Source organism: Mchenga conophoros, linkage group LG14, assembly GCF_057382185.1.
Source record: "Mchenga conophoros isolate Kocher_MC1m ecotype Shallow Benthic linkage group LG14, M_conophoros_male_GT1.1, whole genome shotgun sequence".
Taxonomy (NCBI): Eukaryota; Metazoa; Chordata; class Actinopteri; order Cichliformes; family Cichlidae; genus Mchenga; species Mchenga conophoros.
This window is the reverse complement of record NC_140539.1, coordinates 36,592,088-36,617,595: the sequence shown is the minus strand read 5'-3', so window position 1 is coordinate 36,617,595 and position 25,508 is coordinate 36,592,088. Positions and strand designations below refer to the sequence as shown.

Genomic DNA, 25,508 nt, shown 5'->3' with positions numbered 1-25,508 from the left:
AATCTCCAGCTCATGTACCTGTTAGAGCTGCAGGCAGGTCACAGCAACAGTATTAAAACAATATCATTGAAATCTGCACTCCTGTTTCTCACTAACTGGAAACAGCAGAGAAACAAACATTATTTAAACTGTTGATTTTGACTCACACAAAGGTGTTTTGACCAGGTGTTTCAATCAGCTGTCTGATCTTGAATAACCTCAACCATTTATTTTTACTGGATTATATGTTGTATATATAAATATATTCTGGTAATATTGCTGCACAGCCTTCATACTGGCTTCACATAAAGACCTCAGCAAACCAAGCTGCCAGCTATTTAGTCAGATTAAAATAATCAAGATTTATTCTTTTGTGGTCACGCTTTGAGTTTGACACGAGTCCAAAACGGTTGTTAAAGTGTAAACTGTAGGAAAATATATGTGTTCCCGTCTTTGTTCTGCAGATACCTGTAGCTGTGAGTCACCGTCTGATGGATCAACCGTCTGAGGTCAGTTTGGTTTTATGGGAAAAGTGGGCGGCTGGAGGAGGAACAAACAGGAAGTAACTACCACACCGTCAGAGGCCTTAAAGATAAAGCTAAGACACAGGAGTCTGCAGCCATGGATTTGAGAAAAATGCACTTTTTAGTCTTCGTTGGCGCTGGCTGTGAATGCATTACCAGCAATCAATACTGATGAAGCAGTATTGATTGCTGTCACAGAAGAACGTGGAGGTAAAATCGGTTTACAGTTAACACAAAGCAGAAGAAAGAGGATGAGGAGCACGACAGAAGTCCGACTCCGTCTGACATCATAGCAGAGGTGTGAATCAGAGAGGCCGTCGCTGGTCAGTGTCGACTCACCGGCTGCGACTGAATGGCCGTTCAAAGCAAACTCTGTGAGCTTTACAAGCTGGAAGAGCTGGAAAACTACAAGACACGAGGGAAGAGACGGGACAGAGGGACATGTGCGTGAATGTGACTGACTGATGACGGCGGTGATGCTGGCCGGTGAGTTGCTTAATGAGAAATCTGAACTGTCTGGGTCTGAACTCCTCAAATATGATTTGTGAAGGAGGTAACTTTGCAATCAGAGTAGCTCCAGCAGAGCGAGAGCCTTTCAGGTCAGTGTCAGTCCCAATGAAACTTTCATTCACATCATATCAATAATTTAACCTTGTGCAGATACTTCAGCATTAGGTTACAGCGCATCAGATACATGCTTCAGTTACATCTCTTTCTTTCAGCTGTGACTATTTGCCAAGCATTTTGAGATGAATAAATACCCGAGTGTTTAATCATCTGCCTCAGCAGTGAGCTGCACATCCTGTGGTAGAACTCTTTGACTGCCTCGGCGAGCAGCAGAGAAAACGCGTCAGCCAAGAGTTCGTCCACGGCAACATGAACATATTATTTATAATTGTCACCAGTGGTATTGTTTTCATTTTTTTAAAAACTGGTGTTGGTGTCAAAAGGGTGGAACCAGCAGTCTACCATTAAATCTTTGGGCCCAAAGTCAAACACACTGACACCAGTGGAGACAAACTGAACTACGATTGGCGGACGCAGCCCACAGATCCTGCCTGCTGTGATTTTCCTCCAATGGAAATGACCACAACTTCTGTTAGCAGCACTGCGTAATAATCAGTTCTGATTCATGTAGAAATGCAGGCTGACTCTGTGCACAGCACCACGTTGGCGGAAATGAAATAGAAGATGTGAAGTGACACAGCTGACTAATAATACAGCAACAGAATGAGGAGAGAGGAAGAAGAGGGCAACGACCGGGCTGAAGCTCCGAGAGCCAAAGTGAAGACAGCCTCAAAACGCTGGCGTAAAGCATCGGATGCATTCCCAGGGTGCACTGCAGCACCTTCAGTGGAAAGTCCATCCTCTAATGACGAGGCTTAATGCACACACACTATAAATTCAGTCAATACCTCAGATACACACTGCACCTTTTACTGTACCGTGACTGATATTAGTGCACACACTGGAAAACATGATGTGAGGCATGAACATGATGGATACATCACACACACACACACACACACACACACACACACACACACACACACACCCTGCAGTGGAGATAAATCAGTCGTGACGTCCAGTAGATTAGAGTCCAAAGAAGGCAGCTTCTGCTGGTCAATACAAAGCTGTGTGTGTGTGTGTGTGTGTGTGTGTGTGTGTGTGTGTGTGTGTGTGTGTGTGTGCGTGTGTGTGTGTTTCACAGTGGGTGGAGAGTGTATTCATTCCTATTTATAAACAGACAGCAAATGTTTTCTCTCCATTCTCTTACTGTTTGCTTTTTTCACAGAATAAACTCAATGACACAGCGAGTCGTCTCCCTCTATGTCCCTCGCAGGCTCTCTTACTTTGCAGCTCACATCTTTCTCTGCTTCGCACGGCTTCATCAAACATGTCAACACCACAAACAAAAAATCCCAGTAAAGGTTCACTCTGACTTTCAAGTCAAAAAACGTTATTAAAGTGTCAGGAAACTGTGGACAAACAGAATCGTACTGTAAAGTGTATTTTATTTATACGGGACACTAAAATCTTTTTTTTAGTTATAACTGTTGTTGCAGATTATAGTATGTCTGTAAACTTTAATTTTCACTTTAATACTGTAATTTTACAGGATCAAACGTGAAAGAATAGCAGAAGCATGGACGACAGCCTCAGTTTCTCCCTCTTTGTCACGCTTTTCTTGTCTACTTTTTCCTCACTTCAGTCGTCGCTGCGTTAAATCTGCCTGGAAAGTTTTCTGCTTGAAGCTACTTATCATGTGAATGTGTGTGTGTGTGTGTGTGTGTGTGTGTGAGCGTGTTTTCATATCTTTGTAGGGACCAAAATCCTGGTCCCCACAAGTTTGAAGGCATTTTTGAGACTCAAAACGTGCTTTTAGTGTCAGGGTTATGGTTAAGGGTAAGGGTTAGGGAACGAATTGTGTTAATTAGATGTCCCCAAGACATGAATACCTGACATATGTGTGTGTGTGTGTGTGTGTGTGTGTGTGTGTGTGTGTGTGTGTGTGTGTGTGTAAGACAGAAGAAATCATTGTGAAGAAAGATTTTTAAAAGGACTGGATGAAAAGAAGATTGAGGGAGGAATGTGTCCAGCCTGAAGGATCCAACAAAGAGCATGAAAAGAGAGGAGCAAGACAAAAAAAGGAGTACAAAACAGGGAGGGGGGGGAGTAAGAGAGACACTACAGAGGGGGAAGGGGGAAGTGGGGGTCAGAGGAAAATAAAGAGGGGAGGATCAAACAGGAGAGATCCGAGCAGAAAACTGGGAGAATTTACACAAAACCATTTCTCAGTGGAAAAACTCGGAGAGTTTACGCTCTGCTCCCTCACGGTGTGATGAACTGCTTTCGCCCTCTTCATCTTTCCACTGCTATCGGCTTTCTTCTTCTACCATCCATCACCCTGTTTTCATCTTATTTTTTTCATCTGAAACAAGAAATTAATGAAGTGCTGCCAGAAATGTAACGAGCCCTTTCCCCAAACATGAATTTTGGTCACATTTGAAACATATTTCTCTTGATTTGCTGCTTTGTTTGGTTTTAAAAAATGTAAACCAATCTAATGTCTGGGTTTTGGACACCACCTCGCCACCACATTTAGACCAAATTCTGACACATTACTAAACAATTAAGTTAAGCCGGTCTTCACTGATCCTCACAAGGAAATTCATTCAGTACATTTAATCCTCCCTCAGTCTGAGGAGCAGCGGGAGGCCACAGAGGAGCGTACGGGGTTAAACTCCAGCGCTAAGTGAATGCCTTTGTGATGGGAGAATCAAACCTAGCTTTGTTTTAGCACGCATTTAATGGCGGGAAAAATAACCTCTCAAAGGAAACCTGTGCATGAATGGTGCTCCTTTGACCGGATTTAATCCCAGGACTTTTTCACTGAGTCACCACACTGAGGGACCAATCCAGGAAAAGTACGGCTGCAGCCCTTCAGTCAGTGTCCAAACCAAGTTGAGACCTTATTATGTCAGCAATATGTTCACAAAGAGCAATGAGCATCACTCAGCCCAAAGCAGGACTCTACAAGACTAGCTTTGCATAATCAACAGTTCAAAATAAACCCCATTTATTTCATTCTGCGCCTTGATGCAGCTGCTTAGTTCAGTTGTTTTAGCTCCTCCCCCTTTAAGTTTAGCTGCCCCTCAAAAATAAAAACCAAATTAGGGATGTCCGCTCTCACTGACGTCATACAGATCCAAACAGAGCAGCCAAATGTACGTTTACAGGAACATCTGCCACTCCAACAGTACAAATGTGACAGAAAATAGAGAAAACACAGCAGGTCCCGTTTAAAACAAGACAACACTAAAATACCCAGGAGCCCTGCACTTCACAGAGTACAGTTCGTATCAGGACAGATTCAGGAAGATTTTACTCTGTTACCCTTTCAGCCACCCCTTTTTTGTAAGCCTATAGTTCAAATACTCACACAGAGCTTGCACACACACACAGAATGATGCAGTGCATAAAAAATGCATGGCAAACCCGCCGACTCGCTCTCATCAGCGCAGTAGCCCCACCCTATTACCATCCCCCCTTTTCTCCACCTAAACACAGCACACACACAGGTGTGCTGATGGGGGGCAGGGGGTCTGTCTCCATCCCTGACATACCAGCTGTGTAACTCCGCCCCTGCCAATGCAATAAATAATGAAGGGTGCAGTGCACGCTGGGAGCCGTCAGACCAGAAATGCAGAATCCCGTTACAGCCAACTCACATAACGTGAAGTCCTCTGGTTTCCCTCAGTGAACCACAACTGCAAACACTGATGCACTGCTCAAACATCTTCTTTGTGAAAAATGACCTACCTCATGAACATCGTGCCTGCAGGCTAACCTGCACCAGAATGGGAGTTACTACGGAAACAGTTTCTGTTTCAAATGATAATGTCCGGCTTTATGTTTGAATTTAGCCAGAAGTGCTGCAGAGGTGGACCGACACCCGACCTGGACGGCCCCTGGTGTGCTCTCACTCGCTCTCTCTCAGCTGCTGCTGTCTCACTAGTATACACAGGCAGGCTTCAAACATGTGACCCTAAAGGTATGCAAACAGGTAGCGCTGGCTAAAGATGCAGAACTGCATCCACTCAGGGAACAGAAGACACGGTGGTGCTAACTCTCACATATCAGATGGAGTGGGGCTCGGGTGGAGCGAAGGGAGCAGATAGATTAAATAAATCGACCTGACTCAGAGTAAAAACCTCTGACAGCTGTTTGGAGCTCAGGACTCCTGAACATGTGAAACTAATGATTTAATATGCGACAGCTCACCTGTCTCAGCTGTGGAAAGCAGACTGTGACTTTCTATTAACACCCGACTGATTCTCTCTCTCAGCTTCAGGAATAATTGATCGAATAATTGACGGAGCCACTGCTGCTGTGTCACGTGCAAACTCGCTCGATCTGGAGACGCGTATGGATCCCGAGAAGCTGCAGGGATTTAATAATTTCAAAAAGCTGGATCCAAGAAACGGCTTCTGCTCCTGTTAACACTTCTTCATGCCAGGGTTAGGCTCCATTCACCGCCACTGATAACCTCTTGCACACAGATCCGTGCTCTAAGCGCTGTATCCGTGTATCCCGAATTATCCAAAGAGTCGCATATATGCCTCCACCTGCTTGCTTAAATTTCACATTCTTACTCTTTACTGCATCTTCACAGTGAGCTGAAATGGTGAAACAAAAGCTATGACAGCAGGTAATTCATTCAGCATCCGACACAAGTGTGTGTGTGTGTGCACAGAGATTAGCTGCACACACTCCCTGAGTCTGGTTGTGTGTTCTCTGTTTGCTCCGTCAGTAGGAATTGTGTTTAGGGTGTGGACCGTGTGCGAGGCTGTGTTTCACAGACAATCTGGCAGCCTGGTTAATGGAAAAGCATACAAAACTTACAGATGCTTCTACTCTAGTGATTCATAATAAAGTGTAAGAGTCACACACGTTATCGGGAAAAACAGCAAACCAGGATACCACCTGGGGAAACAGGAATGTCGGCAGTAATTCTAATTGGTGCTGAAACATGGAAAAACCTGATGTTAAGACTGAAAAAAATCTGTTTCAATCTCTACCTTGAAAAAACAAAGCATTTACACGGCCAAATCACAACAGCAATCACCTCAAAGTTCTTTATGAGAGTCTACAACGGCACAGAGAAAACCACAACAATCAAACACCTCTGTGTGCAAACACTTGGTGACAGTGGGAAGTAAAAACTCCCTTTTAACAGGAAGAAACGTCTCTGAGAATATATCTGTGGCCCAAGGTGACAACAGTAAAATGAGCTGCTTGTGTCTAAAATATGAACGCTGTAGTGATTTAAAGAACAAAGATTGGACACAAGAGGAGAGAAAGCTGCTAAAACAGAGAGAGTGATGCTTTAGAAGCGAAAACTGCAGCCACATCACTGCTGGAGGAAAAGGACAAAACACATCTGAGCCAAGAACAGGATGATATGAGACCTACAGTCAAATATGCTTCCTCGAGTGCGTAAATCCATCCTGTTGTGAAGCATTAAAGGGGTGGAAATCCATCCAATCCCCGCTTAAAATCAACCAGGAATTACTAATATCTATGAGGAGAACTGATCATCACACTGGCATCAATAAAATCCTACCAGCAGAGTTCAAACCAGCCACGCTTACCTGTTAACGTGATGTGTGGCTTGCTCCTGTCACAGAAAGGCAGAGACTCCTGCAGCCTGCACACAAACAGAGAGAGCGCCGTTAACGCTGGCCATCACACGTCGTCCTTTTAAATGAGCCACAACTTATTAACTGTCATTTCACTCATCCCACCTGCTCAGAATGCAGAGTTAAATCTGTCAATGACCGCCACGCAGCTCATAATCCTCTTACTAACAACGCTGTCAGACTTTGACAGAGCTCATCATCAGGGTGCAAAAGGCCAGCAGCGGCAGTACTTCTGGCTTATTAGTGTTTTATGACGCTAAATTCAATCTCATCTCCACAGTCCTGAAGTCAACAGAGCGGAAAGAGAAGGAAATGACTGCGACAGCACTTTAATGCCACCAAGGAACATGAATGACGTGAAACGAGACGAAATTAGAGCAAAAGATTTTCAGCAGTTTGGTGGGAAATGATGAGCAATCTGTTGAAAAGCAGAAGAACCTTGAGTTTATGAAGAAGTGTAACGATGTAGTTCAATATTAACTGTGTTTTCAGCCCTTTCACTTTACACCAGAAAAGCCTTCAGACCTTAAATGTGGGAATATTTCAGACGAGTATGCGTCTAAGTGTTTGTGCTCATTTTCAGCTCCATATTTGTATTCTTGGGACTCCATCTGAGAAGATTTCTTGTATCTTATTCTGGGCCTTGGTTCAGCCCCTCAGTTCAGACTTTGCAGTACTGTGGCAGAGTTTACAGTGATGCCCTGACTGTTACTGGGATACATCAAAGATAGCAGACATCAGGTTATACTGGGCGCTGCTCATTAGATTCACTGCATTCTTCCTTTTATTCTGGCTTTATAGTGTCTAAGGTTGGAAATCAGCCTATATCTCATGAAACACTGAATCCAGTTGGCAGCACAGGTCAGCTGATCGCAGCCGGAAGATCAAAAAGGATAATGTGATTTATTTCTAGTAATTTTTCCCCCATGCTGCACCGCTACACCTGCCAAACTTTAACCCCCCCTCAGACGTGTCATTGCCCCATGCCAGGGGTTAACGTGGGTCAGAACGGCCACTGGGCTTGCACTAAGTTGACATAAGCCATGCACAGGTGTGGACAGGTGCTTCTCTTTCCTTTTGCTCCATCTTTCAGCAGATGGAGTCCACATGGCATCACACAAACACACAGTGCAGGCTTTTAGAGAACAGGACGCCATTTGTGTGCACGCAGGAAGGACAAACAAAAGGAGGTCAGCCCTGCAGCTGTTCACACATTCACACCTTACTGTGAGAAAACACACACACACACACACACACACACACACACACACACACACACACACACACACACACACACAGTGTAATGGAATGGCAGCAGTCAGAAGGTCACACCCATGCAGCTCTAGATTACAGCTTATTAAGCTGTTTCTAATCTCTGATTAATGCAACATGCAGCCACCTGCATACGTGGCTGTGCCACCTGGACGGCGTAAGCTGTTGCTAATCATGCACGTACATCCCCTCACTAAGCTACAGGTACAGGTGAGCTGGAGTTTGCTCACACTAACATGCAGCTTATTGTCCGATGGTTTTATCTGGGCTCAATTATAGCAGCAGGTTCAAACCAGGTGACTGACCAGAGAGCTGGAGGGACATAAAACAGAGGACATGCAGTGGCCTGGTGTTAATTTGAGCAGCAGTAATATAAAAGCAGGAAAGAGCTGACTGAAAGCCACTCATCAGGTTTGTTTATATAGACCATTTTCATTTTCTCTAATCACACTATAGCACGTCGGTGTCCAGTGTATCCCAGTACATCCTCTGATTGGTGTATTCAGGGAGGATTCATCCACAGACTCAGCACCCTAGATTGTGTATTTGTAACCTGGATCACAGGTTGATGTGTTCCAAATGAACATATTAGACCAAAAAATTGGATGGCAGCAAATCATTGGCTGCCCAGTGATTGCACTGAATATTTTCTACTTTCAGAGACTGACCACAAGTAGTTGCAGTGACCAGCGACCTCCAGTATCAAGCGCAAGGTGACTGCACAGGTGACTCGGCATGAGGCGAGCTGTCTCCAAACACTCACAGCCTGACTCAGACTGGCTGTAATCACAGGTTTACAAACTGCCATGTCATTTATAAATGCACAATCCCAACACGTTACAACCCGAATCAGCTGATGAGCCCAACTCATCTGTGACACGTCTCTTTGAAATAGGAGGCTTGACTCAAACGGTTGTTGTTCTCGTTATGTTCCTAGGTAAGAGCAAAGCTCTCATCTCTCATGTCCCTATATAATTTTTCAAAACTGTCGTCCTGCGGGCACTATGTCACTATTTGTGGAGGAATTTCTGTTCAATACCTCTGAGTCTAGCCCGATAAATTAACTTTTGCTGTTCATTCACGGCTGAAGCAACAACAACACGAAGCTCAGCCTGAAAATCCACCGAGTTGCTCTCTAAACTTCTGCCCGTCTGTCCGCGTCCGTCAGATGAAACAAACACATACGAGTCAGATGACTCGTGCATGAAATGTGTTTGGCAGAAAAATGTGAGAGTAGTTCTGTTTCGTGGCCGCACGCCTAATTATTCCCGCTGAGCATGATGACATGTGCTGACAGACAGCTAATGGAGATGCTCACAGGAAAATATGTCAGAACTTCAGGCTAGCTTCACCAGGGTTAATTTTTTCTTTATCTTTAGTTTAGTTTAGTTTTAGTCTTTTAATTATTATTATACGGGGATTAGTTGTCAGAAGACGACGATAGACATTACAATACAAAAACACTTTGTGAAGGCAGTCATGCAGGAATAATTCACTTTTTTAGTCCAGCTTTTTTCCTTCTACAGTTTACTAAAATATGTTACTTTAGCTGACTGTAATAAAAGCCATAAAAAACAGCATTCATTCACCCAAAGAAACTTTAAACTGCTCTAGGTTAATATTCATGTCTAACCTCAGAATTTACCACCTAATGGGCAGTTTTTCCCACATCTTTATTATAAAAGAAACACAAAGGTAATGCATGCTTCTGAATAGGGCTGCCACGATTACGTCGACGACTAATTTAATAGTTGACGTGTCGTTTGAAGCTTTGTAAGATCCTGAAAGACGCAGGAATAAGTAGCAGGATTTGAGAATGTAATAACGGACTGAAACAGAAGAGGGCAGCGCTGCATGCACAAGGATGCCAGCTGCCGTTAAACCCCGAAGAAGAAGAAGCTGTGTCCGGTATCGTAGCTGTGTCCAAATTCGAGGATTCCAACAAACGCGGCCAACAATGTGTCCACCTTTTCCCCAGATTTGAAGGACGGGTCGGGTGTATCCTTCGTGGCCCAACCTATCCCAGAATTTATAGCGCAGCCCAGCCCATTCCACTTTCCAACAATGGCGGAAGCTACTTAGTTTTAATATTACTCTTTCTGGGTCACAAAATAAACTTTTAAGATATTTTCAGTCAAGAGCATAGCTGTGTAAACTTGAAATATGTGCTTGATTTATCAAGACATCACATATTTGTAAAAGTGCTCCAACGTTTTCAGAGATGAGCTGACCGGGAGTTCAAGGCTCACTAGAGCCGGCAAGAACATCGGACTCCCAGCACATCATTTTCAGATCCCCGCAGCCTTTCACTACTCAGGTTAAACGTGATATATAAGCCACTTAGATAACTTAAAAATGTTAATTTGGCTTTTTTCAGTATTTTATTTGTTCCTGAGTAAATCGGTTTGGCTGAGATTGTCTTTATGTTTTAGTTAGCACATACCGTAAACACTTCAAGCTGTAAGCTAATGATAGTTATATAAGAGCAGATGCTGCTGGTGCTATAAGCTGTACGTTTTACGTCCAGTGGATGCATGATCTGATTAGTCGACTAATCGCAAAAATAATCGGTGACTAGTCGACTATCAAAATAGTCATTTGTGGCAGCCCTATTTCTGAATGTGGTACTCAAATACGAACGGCTTTGTGAAAGCAAGACAGCGACGTGATCATTACTGGTAAAAAACAGATCTTTAAAAAACATACAATGTTCAGCTTCAGATATTAAGGCATTTAACTGTCACTGTAATTGCTGCTTTAACAGCATATACTTTAAACTTTTCATTTAGCATCTGGTGAAGAGCCTGTGCTTAGTCTTATCAGGATTTAATAAACACTTAAGTCTAACCTGTACCTGTAGATTCTGAGTTAGTGCACTTCTAAGTATAAAACTGTGACTTCAGCATAGCAATGCACAGGTCTCAGTGGTCCCAGGTCATGTGCTCGGTGAATAGCACAGGGCTAAGTACTGACCCCTGTGGAATACCTTTCGTTTATAAAATTGTCAGAGAGTAACTGAAATAAGCACAGACTTCTGTTAGGAAGGTAAAGTGAATGCTTTGCCTTCATAACACATGTGCTTTTTCCACTCCCAATGGCAAATTAATCACCAAGAAAAATCCTAGAAATTGGAAAAGTGAAAATCTAATGACAGCACTGAAATTTACAGCTCTAACCAGGAAATTTAAGAGCCCACTTGTGATAAGCTGGGAGTGACAGACCCGTCTCACTATTTCCTAAATCTTGTGCCTCACCAAAGGAAGCCTTCTGTGTATGTGGGAAAGAAAACAGGCTGGAGGGAAAGAGATAGGGTGCATGTGGAGGGCAAGCTGACACACTTGACTGGCCATATTTAAAATTTGTAGAGTGTGTTGGCGAGAGAAGAGGGTGTTGTTCCTGCGTTTCTGTTGAAACAGAGGTGAGAACTCAGTTTGAAACGTCCCCCTGGGGAAGGGACAAGATGGGTGAGAGGGAGAGAAAATGAGTGAGCTGGCTCTTGGCCTGAGAGCGATAAGAAGAAATAAACCAGGACAGAGAGTAAATAAGACTCAGTAACAGGCACAGATAAAGCATAAAAACAGCCTCCCTGACCGCAGGCAGCACGGGGAGCTTTCTTAATTTCATACTTACAGCTAATAAGTGATATTCTCCCAAGAATATTGGATAATATTCTGGAAAAAAATGTCTCCTGTACCCAAAGTGCCAATTGGTGCCATGAGCGTATGAGCCAATCATGCTGAGGCATGTGTGCGGTGGAGGTTTTTATAATTTCAGTTGCTCGTTGGTAGAAAAACCCACTTGTTATAAAGATGTAGCTAATGTACTGAGCGTGAAAGTGAAGCTGTGGGACTGCTGGCTGAGCTGTGGGTATGATGGAGAGACTAAGAACATGAGTGCAAGCTGTAGAGCGTCCTCTGAACGGTGGCTTGTCTCAGACACTCAGGTGGGGAGCTATAGGAGACCCCGGAGCAGAGTCAGGACACACTGGAGAGATTTTGTCTCTTAGGTGGATCGGGAACCCCTCATATCTCCCAGGAGACATCCCCAATGAGATCCCTGAACCAACTGAGCTGCCTCGTCTGAACGTGGAGGAGCAGCAGCTCAAATAACTGAGCTCCTCACCGTATCTCTGAGCCCAGACACTCTTAACAAGAAGCTCACATCCACCACTTTTTTCCGGTCACTACCCACAGCTCGTGGATCTATGTGAGGGTAGAGCCACAGAGGTTTAAAAGTTCACGTATCCTTATATGATATTCTCTGTAGAAATTAAAGATGAAACTTCTCCTGCTCTCATTTGAAATAAGCTCTTATTGTGCTTTAAATGTGAAAACAAGGAGAACATCCCTCAGGCAAAAATAGCAGAGAAGATATAACTACAGGATGAGAGCAAGAAAGAAACTTCCTCTATTTGACAGGAGGAGAGATGGAGGGGTATTTATAGCTAATAACATTATAGTTGCTTCACTGGTTACTTCAGATAGACTGAAGGAGAGGAGAGAATGAGGGAAAAAGAGGGTGAAGAGGACGAAAGGAATACACGAGGACATGGTGTACAGAGAAAAGCGTGAAGAAAGAGAAAAAATGAAGATGCAGAGGAGATAAATAAAAGCTGAAGAAGATATGAAGAGTATGGGAGAAGGAAAGAGCTGGTGGGAGAGGACTTTGTGTATTTGGAACAGTTTTGGCTGGGTGGTATCTGCAGGAATGATATCATGATGACGGCATTTTGAAATATCAGGACGATTTCATGATTGGAACTCCCCCTGCTTCCAACTCAGGAACAGTTTGCTGTTAAAGTCTCTGCAGAGGCTGACCGACGTCTGCAAACATCCACCGTGCTGCAACGGGCGAACATTTCCAGTACCGATTGCAGATTATTCCGTCTATAAAATGTCATAAAACACTTCTCCGAGCTCAGTGTTTTATCTTCCGGCTGCCTACTGCGTCAAACTAAACGATAAAACGTGGAGAGCGAGTTTAATAATATTTGTTCAATTTTATCGCACGTTAAGGACGCGGTAAACCCAAAAAGTTGGCAGAACCTGTGATAAAACATCAAGGAAACTGACTGTCAGTCGTTTTAAGCTTTTAATAATTTTAAGTAAAGAAAATACTGGAAACATACAAAGAAAAGCTGTTGGTGTAGCAGGTTCGAAAAACCTCCAACCTGCTGTAGCGTTACTCTCCTCCATGCTACGTTAGCCTCCCGCTAACAGAGAACATCATAAAACAGATCAGCACATGGATCAGGAGACATGATGTCACATCTGTGTCTTTGGTCTTGGTGTCTTTAGATTAATTTATTAATATTAGTTTTAAGAGATGAGGTCAAATCATTTTCTTTGACTAAATTATTTTTATTATTAAAAATTCTTGGACATGCTTTGACTGTGGACTTATGGACCCCTGTAGGTGTAACACCTTTATTCAGTTGTAAGTGTGAACTGAGCCTGAAGTTTATACAGGGAGTGCAGAATTATTAGGCAAGTTGTATTTTTGAGGAATAATTTTATTATTGAACAACAACCATGTTCTCAATGAACCCAAAAAACTCATTAATATCAAAGCTGAATGTTTTTGGAAGTAGTTTTTAGTTTGTTTTTAGTTTTAGCTATTTTAGGGGGATATCTGTGTGTGCAGGTGACTATTACTGTGCATAATTATTAGGCAACTTAACAAAAAACAAATATATACCCATTTCAATGATTTATTTTTACCAGTGAAACCAATATAACATCTCCACATTCACAAATATACATTTCTGACATTCAAAAACAAAACAAAAACAAATCAGCGACCAATATAGCCACCTTTCTTTGCAAGGACACTCAAAAGCCTGCCATCCATGGATTCTGTCAGTGTTTTGATCTGTTCACCATCAACATTGCGTGCAGCAGCAACCACAGCCTCCCAGACACTGTTCAGAGAGGTGTACTGTTTTCCCTCCTTGTAAATCTCACATTTGATGATGGACCACAGGTTCTCAATGGGGTTCAGATCAGGTGAACAAGGAGGCCATGTCATTAGTTTTTCTTCTTTTATACCCTTTCTTGCCAGCCACGCTGTGGAGTACTTGGATGTGTGTGATGGAGCATTGTCCTGCATGAAAATCATGTTTTTCTTGAAGGATGCAGACTTCTTCCTGTACCACTGCTTGAAGAAGGTGTCTTCCAGAAACTGGCAGTAGGACTGGGAGTTGAGCTTGACTCCATCCTCAACCCGAAAAGGCCCCACAAGCTCATCTTTGGTGATACCAGCCCAAACCAGTACTCCACCTCCACCTTGCTGGCGTCTGAGTGGGACTGGAGCTCTCTGCCCATTACCAATCCAGCCACGGGCCCATCCATCTGGCCCATCAAGACTCACTCTCATGTCATCAGTCCATAAAACCTTAGAAAAACCAGTCTTGAGATATTTCTTGGCCCAGTCTTGACGTTTCAGCTTGTGTGTCTTGTTCAGTGGTGGTCGTCTTTCAGCCTTTCTTACCTTGGCCATGTCTCTGAGTATTGCACACCTTGTGCTTTTGGGCACTCCAGTGATGTTGCAGCTCTGAAATATGGCCAAACTGGTGGCAAGTGGCATCTTGGCAGCTGCACGCTTGACTTTTCTCAGTTCATGGGCAGTTATTTTGCGCCTTGGTTTTTCCACACGCTTCTTGCGACCCTGTTGACTATTTTGAATGAAACGCTTGATTGTTCGATGATCACGCTTCAGAAGCTTTGCAATTTTGAGACTGCTGCATCCCTCTGCAAGATATCTCACTATTTTTGACTTTTCTGAGCCTGTCAAGTCCTTCTTTTGACCCATTTTGCCAAAGGAAAGGACGTTGCCTAATAATTATGCACACCTGATATAGGGTGTTGATGTCATTAGACCACACCCCTTCTCATTACAGAGATGCACATCACCTAATATGCTTAATTGGTAGTAGGCTTTCGAGCCTATACAGCTTGGAGTAAGACAACATGCATGAAGAGGATGATGTGGACAAAATACTCATTTGCCTAATAATTCTGCACTCCCTGTATGAGCTTGTGCAGACGTGCTGCACAGCCCTCTCAGCCGAGGTCACCTCTCAGGCACGTCACAAACAACCATCGCATTCATCTCCTAGCAATCCAACAAAACACATGTGATCACATGACGATGTAATCCACAGTCACACCGTGGTCTCTCCTGGGGGGTGTAAGGCTACAGGGTGTGAATGCAATACCTCAACAGGGAACTATTCACACACACGTATGGACACACACACACACACACACACACACACACACACACACACACACGGAGTCTCTGCATTGCTCTTCTATCTGTTTATGGTTCTTTTGTCTCTCTCACTCAGTGTGTTGCTGCAAGGTGTGGTTGGTCACAATGAGTGGGTGGTTCCTCTACCATATGGTCCCTGGACACACACATGATTACACGCACGCACACACACACAAACATAGAACATGAGCTCTAAAGAAGTGGTGATTCGGCCTTGACTGTATCTTCACTTGCAGAAGTCCTTCGTGGTATTTTCGTGTTCACGTCTGTTTGTTGTCTGTTTCAGACACGAAACTGTGAATGATGTGTATTAAATTATTATAATGATTTTATCTGTTAATCTTTAGTACCACAAAAAAGCCTTTATTTAAAAGACCAGCTAAAATAAAATAACTGTTTTACATGGTCATTCCACTCACAGATGCACATTTATTGGACTTTTCACAGTTTTTTTTTTTTACATTCTATTATGTCTTTTTACAGTGTTTATTATTTTATGTATAAACCATTTTAAATTTGACTTTATTTCTTTGATGTTTTGTCTTTTTGATGTATTTCAAATGACTTATTATTACATATTATTTAATTTTTGCTTTGATCTTGTTGTGCCCTGTTATCATCTTGCTGTGAAGCTCTCTTGTGAGAAAAGTATCAAGCACAGTCTGACTGACGGGTAAACGGTCTACGATTTGGATCCAGAAGCCTGAGGGACTGATAAGGACAGGAGGGATATTTGGGGTTTTAAGCTGTGGTTCAGATAAAGAAGCACTTGTGATGTGAAACACTACTTCTGAACACAAGTGCCAAAGAGCTTATGGTCTTCAAGGACACATAAAGAAGTGGTCATGTGACAGCACGTGCTAACATGCTGTATTATGTTAGAGCAGCAGGTTGCTCCTGAGCTGTCTTCAAAAACAGGCTCAGCGTAAAACAGCAGGTCTCCGTCTTAGCGCAGGAAACTCAGTGCTGGCAGCAAATAAATGAAATCACTGATGTTGCTCCTGAATGGCTCCACCTGCGACAGCTTCTGCCTCTCCTGGGGTGAGGGCTCTGATCAGGCCGTGTGGCGACTCCAGGTTTAATGAAACTGATCTGAAGCAGTGGAATATTTCAACATTATAATTACATCCACAATATTAAAGCCATCTTTTGATCCTGAACCATACTATTAACGGCTTAGAGGTGCACCATCACCCTTCCTTTCATCTGCCTCCACAAGTGGATAAAATACTTAAGAAAAAAAAGAATCGAGCGAGGCTCACAGCTTTCATCTGGATTCAGCCAGTCAGCCTGTTACGTGGAGAGAAAAGGAGCGTGCATGTAGTTTTGTGCTGTCGGGGTTCGTCTAGACGGCGTGCTCAGCAGCTCCAGCAGCCTTCCAGGCAGACAGGCTATCCATTATTCAGCTGCTGGCAGGCTTCTGGTGCTCCACAGCCAGTATTGCTATTTATGCTGGTACAGTTTGTGAGTTAGTGTCTCAGAAAAATACTGTATGCAAGTTAACAAGTAATTAACTTCAGTTCTGACTGTAGAAAATCTGCCTGAATTCATATCTGCAGCTAATTGTGTTTCATCAATAGCTCAGAAGTCATTTAAATCGTGCTCTATCTCCTCCCGGGCTTTTTGATTCATCACACCAGCCAGGTAATGCTAGCAGCACTGCTGAGTCTGCACAAATCTGACAGTTAAAGATGGAGATTAACACTTATTCACAGTTTCACAATCACACAACCAGAAACCGGGTCAAAGGTAGCCTGTTTTTGTCCACCCAGCAGCCGGGGCTGGGTGATGCATCCATGTTTTAAAACACCCCACAGAAAATTAAAGTTGTAGGTCTTCTTTGTGAATGAGTTTATTTCCAGTTTATCTCACAATAACATGTTAGTCTGGATCCAAAACAACAAATTACAACACAAACTAACCAACCAGACGGCTGGAAAATAAGTAAAATTACAGTTATTGTCAATAGAGTCTGAACTTGAACTTCCTACCTTCACCTTAGTGGGTTTGGGTTAACCAAAATTGCCCACAGGTGTGAATGTGACAGCGGATGGTTGTCTGTCTATGTGGCCATGTCCACACTAATATGTTTTCATTTGAAAACGCATCGTTTTCTCTGCGTTTTGGCCTCTCGTCCACACTGAGACGGCGTTTTGGGTCAAGGAAAACGCAGCGTTTTGAAAACACTTACATTTTAAAACGCAGTTTTCGTGTCGCAATGTGGACAGCGAACGCGGAGACTTTTTGAAAACGATGACACATTTTAGTCATGTGATGCAGTCATGTGACCAATTAAGCCAAGATAGTGGAGGGCATTACACAGCAGTTGTTTTGTTTGCTCTCAGTTTTGACAGCCCTATTAAAGATTCATATCAGTCTGTACATGCTCCAGATAGCTTTTCTTCAAATTCTTTAATTCTCACTCGCTTTTGCAACTTTGTACTTCTGTGTTACTCAAAGCAACAACTCCACCTCACTGTTAGCCCATTTAAAAAACTTTTCCTCGACATTTTGCCGCGACGTTTCAAAGAGCCGGAAAGTAAATAAGCAGCAGACAGAAATGAGGCAGGCTGAATCTCCTTGCGTTTCACGCTTGCGTAGAACTGGAACGTAAGCGTTTTCGGCCGTTTCAATGTGGACGCACAACTCTGTGAAAACAACTGAAAACACTAGTGTGGACGTGGAGCGTTTTCAGACGAAAACACAGTTTTCAAATCTATCCGGGCTAATGTGGACGGAGCCTGTGTGTTAGCCCTGTGACAGACTGCTGACCTGTCCAGGGTGTACCCTGCCTCTCGCTCTAAGACAGCTGGGATAGCTGGAGCATGAATTGGATAAGCGGAAGAGAGTGAATGGATGGACCTATGGTTACGAGCTATGGCTAGCAACTAAAAACGTGGCTGGGCTCTCCATTAGAGAGAGTGAAGAGCTCAGTCTTTGCCTCCTCGATACTTATTAGGTCAGGCGTTTTTGGCATGTCTAACTGGGAGGAGGCCCCAGGGCTAGATTCAGGGCAGCCTGGAGCTATTACATACAGGGCTGGACTGGGACAAAAAATCGACCGGCCCACCAGGTATTATAAGAAAAGCCATAAAGCCTTTGAATGAAAACAAATGCTGTTGTGACAGTGATGTATGCTGTCCTGTTGGTATATGTATAATTTCTATACATTTTACATCAGATGAAAAGTTGGGTCGTAAGATTCAGATAATTATTTTTTAAAAGCTAGACATTTTAAATGAGAATAAGAAAGAAAAGTATTTCTTTGTGCCCCCCTCTCCCTGTTAATGCCCCACCTGGCCCCCTGGCAAAACTTTGCTAGATCCGCCCCTGCACAGTTACCAGCTGTCAGCTACGCAGAAAAGGATCCTGGTGTTATTTGTCTCTCAGAAACAGTTCATAACTTCAACTCATTCATGTCACCTAAAAGGTAAACCTGTTTCTCCATCACCTGTTCAGCTCTGATGATTCAGTAAGGACATCTCCTGGTTTCATCCTCATGTTTCCCTCTCAGCAGATAACCAAACCATATCATGACCAGCAGCTTTTACAGCTGTGGCTCCAGCAAACATCAGCTGATACTAGAAATTAATATTAAATAAATTCTAACAACAGCTGATCAAGCTTAAACGTGCTGCTGTTGTTTAGCGCGACATCCACTGGTTTCCTCTTTCTGGCACAAAGTGGGAGATAAACAAATAAGAGAGAAAAGCCGATCAGCTGATCACTGATCAGTTTCATGATTGAAGTAGCAACAGGAGAGGGAGGGAGGGAGGGAGGGAGAGAGAATGAGAGAAGAAGAGGCAGCTGTGCAGCAAAGACACAGAATACCTCCAGCTTTGTGTCTTTTTCCATCCTAGCTGAAGTACGGGACAAACTATGTTCCTTCTCAGCTCAACACGAAACGCGTAATATTTTCTCTGAATACGGGACGCCTTGGTGTCCCCCCAGAAGAGCCAGATGAGGAACCGTGGGAGAGGGAGGTGTGCTGAGACTGCAGCCACAGCAACACAGATGCGGATAAACACCAGAAGTTGGATGGAAGTCACCTTACTCTATTTTTCAAGTTTACCCTCTTATATTGGCTTATCTGCAACTCAACGAGGAGTACAGCTGTTCATATCTGCCTCATTTAATACTTTATACTGGATTTTTAAAGTACTTTCCAAGTAACACTTCTGCAACGGCAAGAACAGAAACTAATGGGCTGATAATGTTCGGCTTCTGGCCTCGATTTAGTTGTGCTATTATCATTATGTGTTTTATTCGGTTTAAACTTTAATTCTTGTGAATGTGTGATGTGCTTTCAAGTGTTTTGTGTCTAAAAATACAGTAAAGGTTTAATAGTTAAGACGAAGACTCCTGTAGTGATTAACGACACCCGGTCAGTGCGCTCATTCAGGGTTGCTGTGACTGTGCGGTGTACGGGTCACAAACAAGTGTTCTTGTGGGAAAACCAGTGACATAATGAGTTTATTTATGTATGGGAATTTTGCTTAAACAATAACTAAACTCATTGTTTCATCTGCAGTTTAAAGTAATACTGAGTATTTTTTATCTCTTCTTTGATACAAAGCAGTCAGAATATATTACTGGGTCAAAAAACTGATGCTTTCCTGACTTATTTGATCATGATATCGAACTGAAAATGAATAAATGACTTCATGTGAGAATCATGTGCTTTACACCTTTCTGTGTGGTTTGTTTCTGGTAGAATAAGAGACTTGCATTGTAGGTCATCAGGTCTAATTCACTCAGAGTCAAACAAACCATCTCTGGGGTTAAAAATAACTTCAATGGCAGGTGAGACAGAGCCTAAAGACACACACACACACACACACACACACACACACACACACACACACACACACACACACACACACACGGTCCTCAGTCTCCTGAAGAGGCCGAGCCCAAAGCCACAGGAGCCAAATGGGTCATTAAGTCCTCCCAGCTTTCCTCGCTCCCGTCAGGCTGCCGAGGTGTCAAAGCCACAACCGGGTGGCCTCCTGCTTCACATGGGGCCATTAAAACATTTCAGACACACCCCTAATTTCCATGGCAACCACTGCCTCGCCATCACCCCTTCAACAACAATGTCGTGTTCATCACAGCTTTCTTCCACTGGTAGAAGAGCACTTTCACACCACTACACTCGATCTACGCTGACTCGTATTTGGCTCTCCGGCTCAGTTATCGGCCTCACCTTTTCTTCACACAAGGAAACCAAAGAGAGCAAAGTGACAACCCCGCTAACATCAACTAACACCAAGCTCAGCTACGTGACATTTGTGTCGATGGTCACAGAGACAAATTAGGACATCACAAAGTCGTAAAATGTCTCACCTTTTTATGACTAAGAGGCACAACACCTGGCTCCCTAATCAACCGTTTTTTCCGTCAAGAAGGAGGCGTTTGCTATGAAATGAGACAGCATGACATTCGTTTACGATCACTTCAATGATACATCAGTCCAGGAGCTCAGAGAATCACAAATGATACAGAGGGTGCTAATGCAACCAGTGTACTAAATCTGGTAATTACATTACAGTTGCATTTATGTCATGCTGGGTGGGAACATCAAACAAGCACACTTCTTTCATCCTGCGCTACAATCAGCTGATTTCAGTTTGTGTGTGGGAGGAGTTAAATGGTGGAGCGAAGTATAACTTGTCAGCGTCTCCATCCCAGCAGCCAGCCTGTTACCTGATCTTCGACAGGTAACAGACTGATGGGCAGTCAGGCTTGCAGCCTCCATGTTTCTACAGTAGAATCACCATGACGACCACTTTAAAGAGCCTTTGGGCTGGTTTTGATGCTTTGTGTAGACATTGAAATAAATACCGGATGTGTACTCTCGCTAGGACATTAGCACAGGGATTATTGGTGTGTGGGACTGTAGCTTATGGTTTATGTCATTAACTGGTAATTATGTAACAATGTGTTTCAGGTCATTTTACAAAGTAACAAGAAAACAAATGTAACAAACTGGTTTTGTTCTGGGCAATTAAGCAACGTACTGCATTACTTTTAGGAAAAATAATTACTTTTCATGGATACTTTGACTAAAAAAGTAATCCCCCCCCCCCTCCCCAAAAAAAAGTAACTGGTTGCAACTGCTGGGAAAACTGGGACTTGGGCAAAGGGACCGTGGTGACGTCACTGTTTTTGTGCCACGCATCCATAACGGCACATATCATGTTTTGTGCATGCTAAATACGATACCTACAGTTTTTAAAAATCCAAAAACACTGAGGTGAAACTTTAGCTTTAGCACTGAAGGGCAGAAAGTTGTTTGTCCATCCTTTTAATTCAAAGTTGCCTCAAATGTCAAATAAAAGTTACAGCACCCTCGTCCGCCTCTAATCAATAATATGCAGCAACCAAGAGCCACAAATCCTCTCTTCCAAAATCATAAATGGCGAGAGAACCCCCCCAGAAACAGGAGCAGTGCTCTGATTTCTGCTGAGCCACCTAGAAACAGGAGCTTCAAGCAGAACACAGTGAACATGCTGAAATCTAGAAGGATGTTTCGCTTCATTAAAGGCAGAGCAGCTGATGTATAAGCACAGTTAGGTAGCACTATCAACTTGTGAAAACTTGCCTATAATCTTCCCCAAATATTCTTGATTCCCCAAACGAGAGCAGAAAAAGACATTTCAGAGAGAAGAGAGCAGCATGTGTCACTCTGTTCCTTGATGTGCATTTCAGAAATGACAAAGTAGAATTTCCTGTATTCATTCATTTCTTTGTCATCAGTTTTCCAGTAGTGACAGACTGATAATATGTGAACTGGGAGGAAACTGGTGCAGAGGCACTCATAAAAACAGTGTTGTTATTTTTTTCAAGGTTCAGTAGGAAAGAAATTTGAACTACTGGGATGAATAACTAGAAACATACAAGCTCATTTTCATCAAAACGCGACATCCTCATAGTTATTTCTTATAAGCCTTCATGTTTTTTCTTCTCATAAATGTAAGTCTTTTCTGCGCATGAAAGTTCAGTAAGCCGGTGATTCTGAATTTCCATGGATGTGAATGCGAGCGTGAGTGATCGTCTGTGTCTCTGTGTTAGACCTGTCGTGGGCGTACCTTGCCTTTAGCCCTATGACAGCTGGGACAGGCTCCAGCACCCTAACGACCATGTTAATAAAATCCATGGATGGAAATTTGATAGTTTTTTCTCATGAATTTACAACTTTAATCTAGAGATTTTTTTTCCTCAGAATTTAATAGCCTCACTGAGCCACTTAATGTTTTATTTTATTTTTTAAAAAGAATTTTTAAACCGTCAGTGACCCAAATACACCATCATGCCCTAGCTACAACCTTTTTCCCTTTCGGCTGCTCCCTTAAGCGGAATTTACGGTTCAGCAGGGAGACCACATTTGCAATCCACTGAACCATAGGTTCTCTGCAGGTAAACAGGGATGGCCCATCTACCTGCATAGAGCTCAGTGGTCAAAGGGAGGCAGTGAACAAAAATATGTAATAAAGCTGGTCTGGTACCCACTCTTGCTTGTGCTATTGTTGTTTTATGTGTAATTTGTTCATGCAGAAGTAAAGCTATGGAAAAAAATCTAAGGTTTGACAAGAGTGATGTGATCATACTGTGCCTGCACAGCGAAGGAAAAAACACAAAAATGTAACCGTTAAAAATCCATAGAACATATCAATACAGTGATCAATAGAGATTCAATCATCTGAAGTCCAAAGTTTAAATGACTTTTGTAGATTAAAGTATGCCTGAGATCAAGCCCCCCCCACCAAAAAAAGCATCATGCTGCACATTTTCATAACATTTGTTCTATGAAAATTTGGCAGCACAAATTATAACAGAAGAAGAAGAAACAAAACTAACAGCATATACCGTGCTTAATGTTTTCCACTGGTGCACTCAGTTACTATCATCTCCAACTACAACATTAAAGGGATGTACACATTAATAAGTCAATAATTGTGATCCCACCACACATATAAGATTCCACATAATGTGTATGTCTTCTTTAGTACATGTACTTGAATGCCCAACTGTGTAATTTTGACTTAAGTAAAAACGAAATACTTCTATCACTTCTTTCTAAATCAGTTATTACGTACTAAACAACCTTCAGAGAAACTTTTCATCTGTGTTTGGACTCACTGCTGCACATAAGTGTGAAATCTTTTGTGTTTTCTGCCAGATTTGTCTCCTGCATTTATTTCTGATGATATATTCTGATTTCCCGTGGTCCCCCGTGTGCCTTGCTCTTGGTCTCCACATGTGCCACCCCGTGGAAAAAAACCCTGGAAACGCCCCTGCCGGTGTAATAAAATAATAATCATACCACCCACTCCTCAGACTGTTACAAGCTCTGATCTTTGTGCGGGTTTTATGGGCCTGCAGGTTCCGGGCCGTTAATATAGAGGTGCAGTGGACAGAATAAGGAGATAACAGTGCGCTCCCAGCCTACAGTAATCATTAACCCCTTCTATTCTCACGCAAATGAGCTCCCAGCGCACCATGCCCGACTGAGAATGGAGATGCAGGGCTAATTCAGAGATAAAGTCCAAAGGTTCACTCACCACTTGTCCGGTCGTAAATGTAAATCCCACAGTGCCTGCGTGGTAATTTCCGACACCGGGACACCACGTCTCCTGTAGTGGGAAAACTCCGCTACCCTGTCGGCTCAGCCCTGCTGTGCTCCGTCTCCCTCCTGGCTGCTTTTTTAACAGTAAACTTGCCGAACCCAGCCTATTGTTAGCGAGGCGCAGAGAAGGCTGCTGCACAGAAACGCCCGCCTCCTCCAGCGCCATTGGACCCCGTTCAGCCTCTCTCTCCTCCGATTGGCTGAGCCAGATGTCCCCTAGGATCCAGGGCGGGTCGCAGCGCCCCGGTTCTGAGCGCGCCGTGGTGCATTCACAACACTAAAAAATAGTGAGAAATTTTACTTTTCGTTGGGTACTGGCTCCCGGCGTTGCTTTCATGTTTGACACTGACAGTAGATCGTGAAAGCGGAAAGAATAAGGAATTTATGAAACCATGAATAAGACCTGATTATCAAGACACAGATATGGGAGCAGTCTGTGCCAGTCAGCTAAAAATGCAAGTCAAATCGTTTTATCTACGAAGCATATTTAAACACAAGTAACGGAAAGATTTTTACTTTATCATGATATCATTTTGATAAATGTTTTATTGTATTAAGCTAGATTATTTGTATATGTAACATGTAACAGTTAGCTAACTGTTACATGTTACATAGCTATTTAAGATGTCTTATGTTATCTGAAATAAATCTGTTAAATAAAAAAAATACCATCTAACTCATTTTAATAAAAAAATTAAAAGTAAGTTTAATGTTTTTAATGTTTCTTTTAACAATGAAAATAGTTGTTAAAACAAATAAATCAATTATTTGATGATACAGACTTACTGGGGTAAACGGCATGGTAAACAAAGAACATGCTTGGGAAATTAACTTAATGAAGAGGGGAAAATAAAAGAAACCTATGAAACAATAAATATAACAAATAGATTATATCTCCAGAACTTTCATTTGCATGTATGACATTATTAGATTAAAAATATATAATTTTGTAATCAAATTTTTTCAAAGTAAATAATTAAAACAGGTTATTCTACGTACTGTTGCCTCATTAAGTGGGTCCAGGGTAAAAATTTGTAAGAAAAGTTGTAACGCTCTATAAAAATATGCTGTGTCTGTAATAACTGGACGAACATCTATAATTGCTCCTTCTCATTTAAAACCTGAGATAGAAAAAAGCCTAAATTTAAGAAGGTGTTGAGCCGTTTTAAGAATCTGAAGATAAAATTATATTATTTTATCTTTCGTCCTCTGGTAAACTCAAATTAAACATGTGGAGAAACACTTTTTCTGGTTTTACTTTATGGGGAAAAAACAGAAGAAAAAAGAATTTACAATAAATTTGATGTCAGTTCCATCCAATCACATATCATGTCAGGTTAAACGAGCCACAATTACATGAAACGCTTGAGAGACTTCCAACTGCCCTCCAAGGTGCTCAGGAACTTTTACTCGTGCACCATAGAGAGCATCCTGGCGGGAAACATCTTAACCTGGTTCGGGAACAGCACCATGCAGGACAGACGAGCTCTACAGAGGGTTGTGCGGTCAGCTGAGCGCACCATCCGCTCCGAGCTCCCTGACCTGCACTCAATCTACAGCAGGCGGTGCTGGACCAAGGCCAGGAAGATCGTGAAGGACCTCAGCCATCCCAACAACAGACTGTTCTCT

The 25,508-nt window shown here is 42.7% G+C and overlaps 1 protein-coding gene across 3 annotated transcripts in view; it reads right to left on the bottom strand.

The window, feature by feature from the left end:
- The window catches only part of pak1 (p21 protein (Cdc42/Rac)-activated kinase 1), a 78,304-nt gene extending 54,326 nt beyond the window's left edge, over positions 1–23,978 (bottom strand). For 2 of the 3 annotated variants that reach the window (XM_085244260.1, XM_085244264.1), the window contains exons 1-2: positions 23,815–23,978; positions 6,659–6,714 (exon numbers count right to left, since the gene is read on the bottom strand). The gene's annotated coding sequence lies outside the window, so the exon portion shown is untranslated. The remainder of the gene's footprint in view (positions 1–6,658; positions 6,715–23,814) is intronic. The other variant, XM_085244263.1, reaches the window with a different exon arrangement.
- Positions 23,979–25,508: the final 1,530 nt, after the last annotated feature.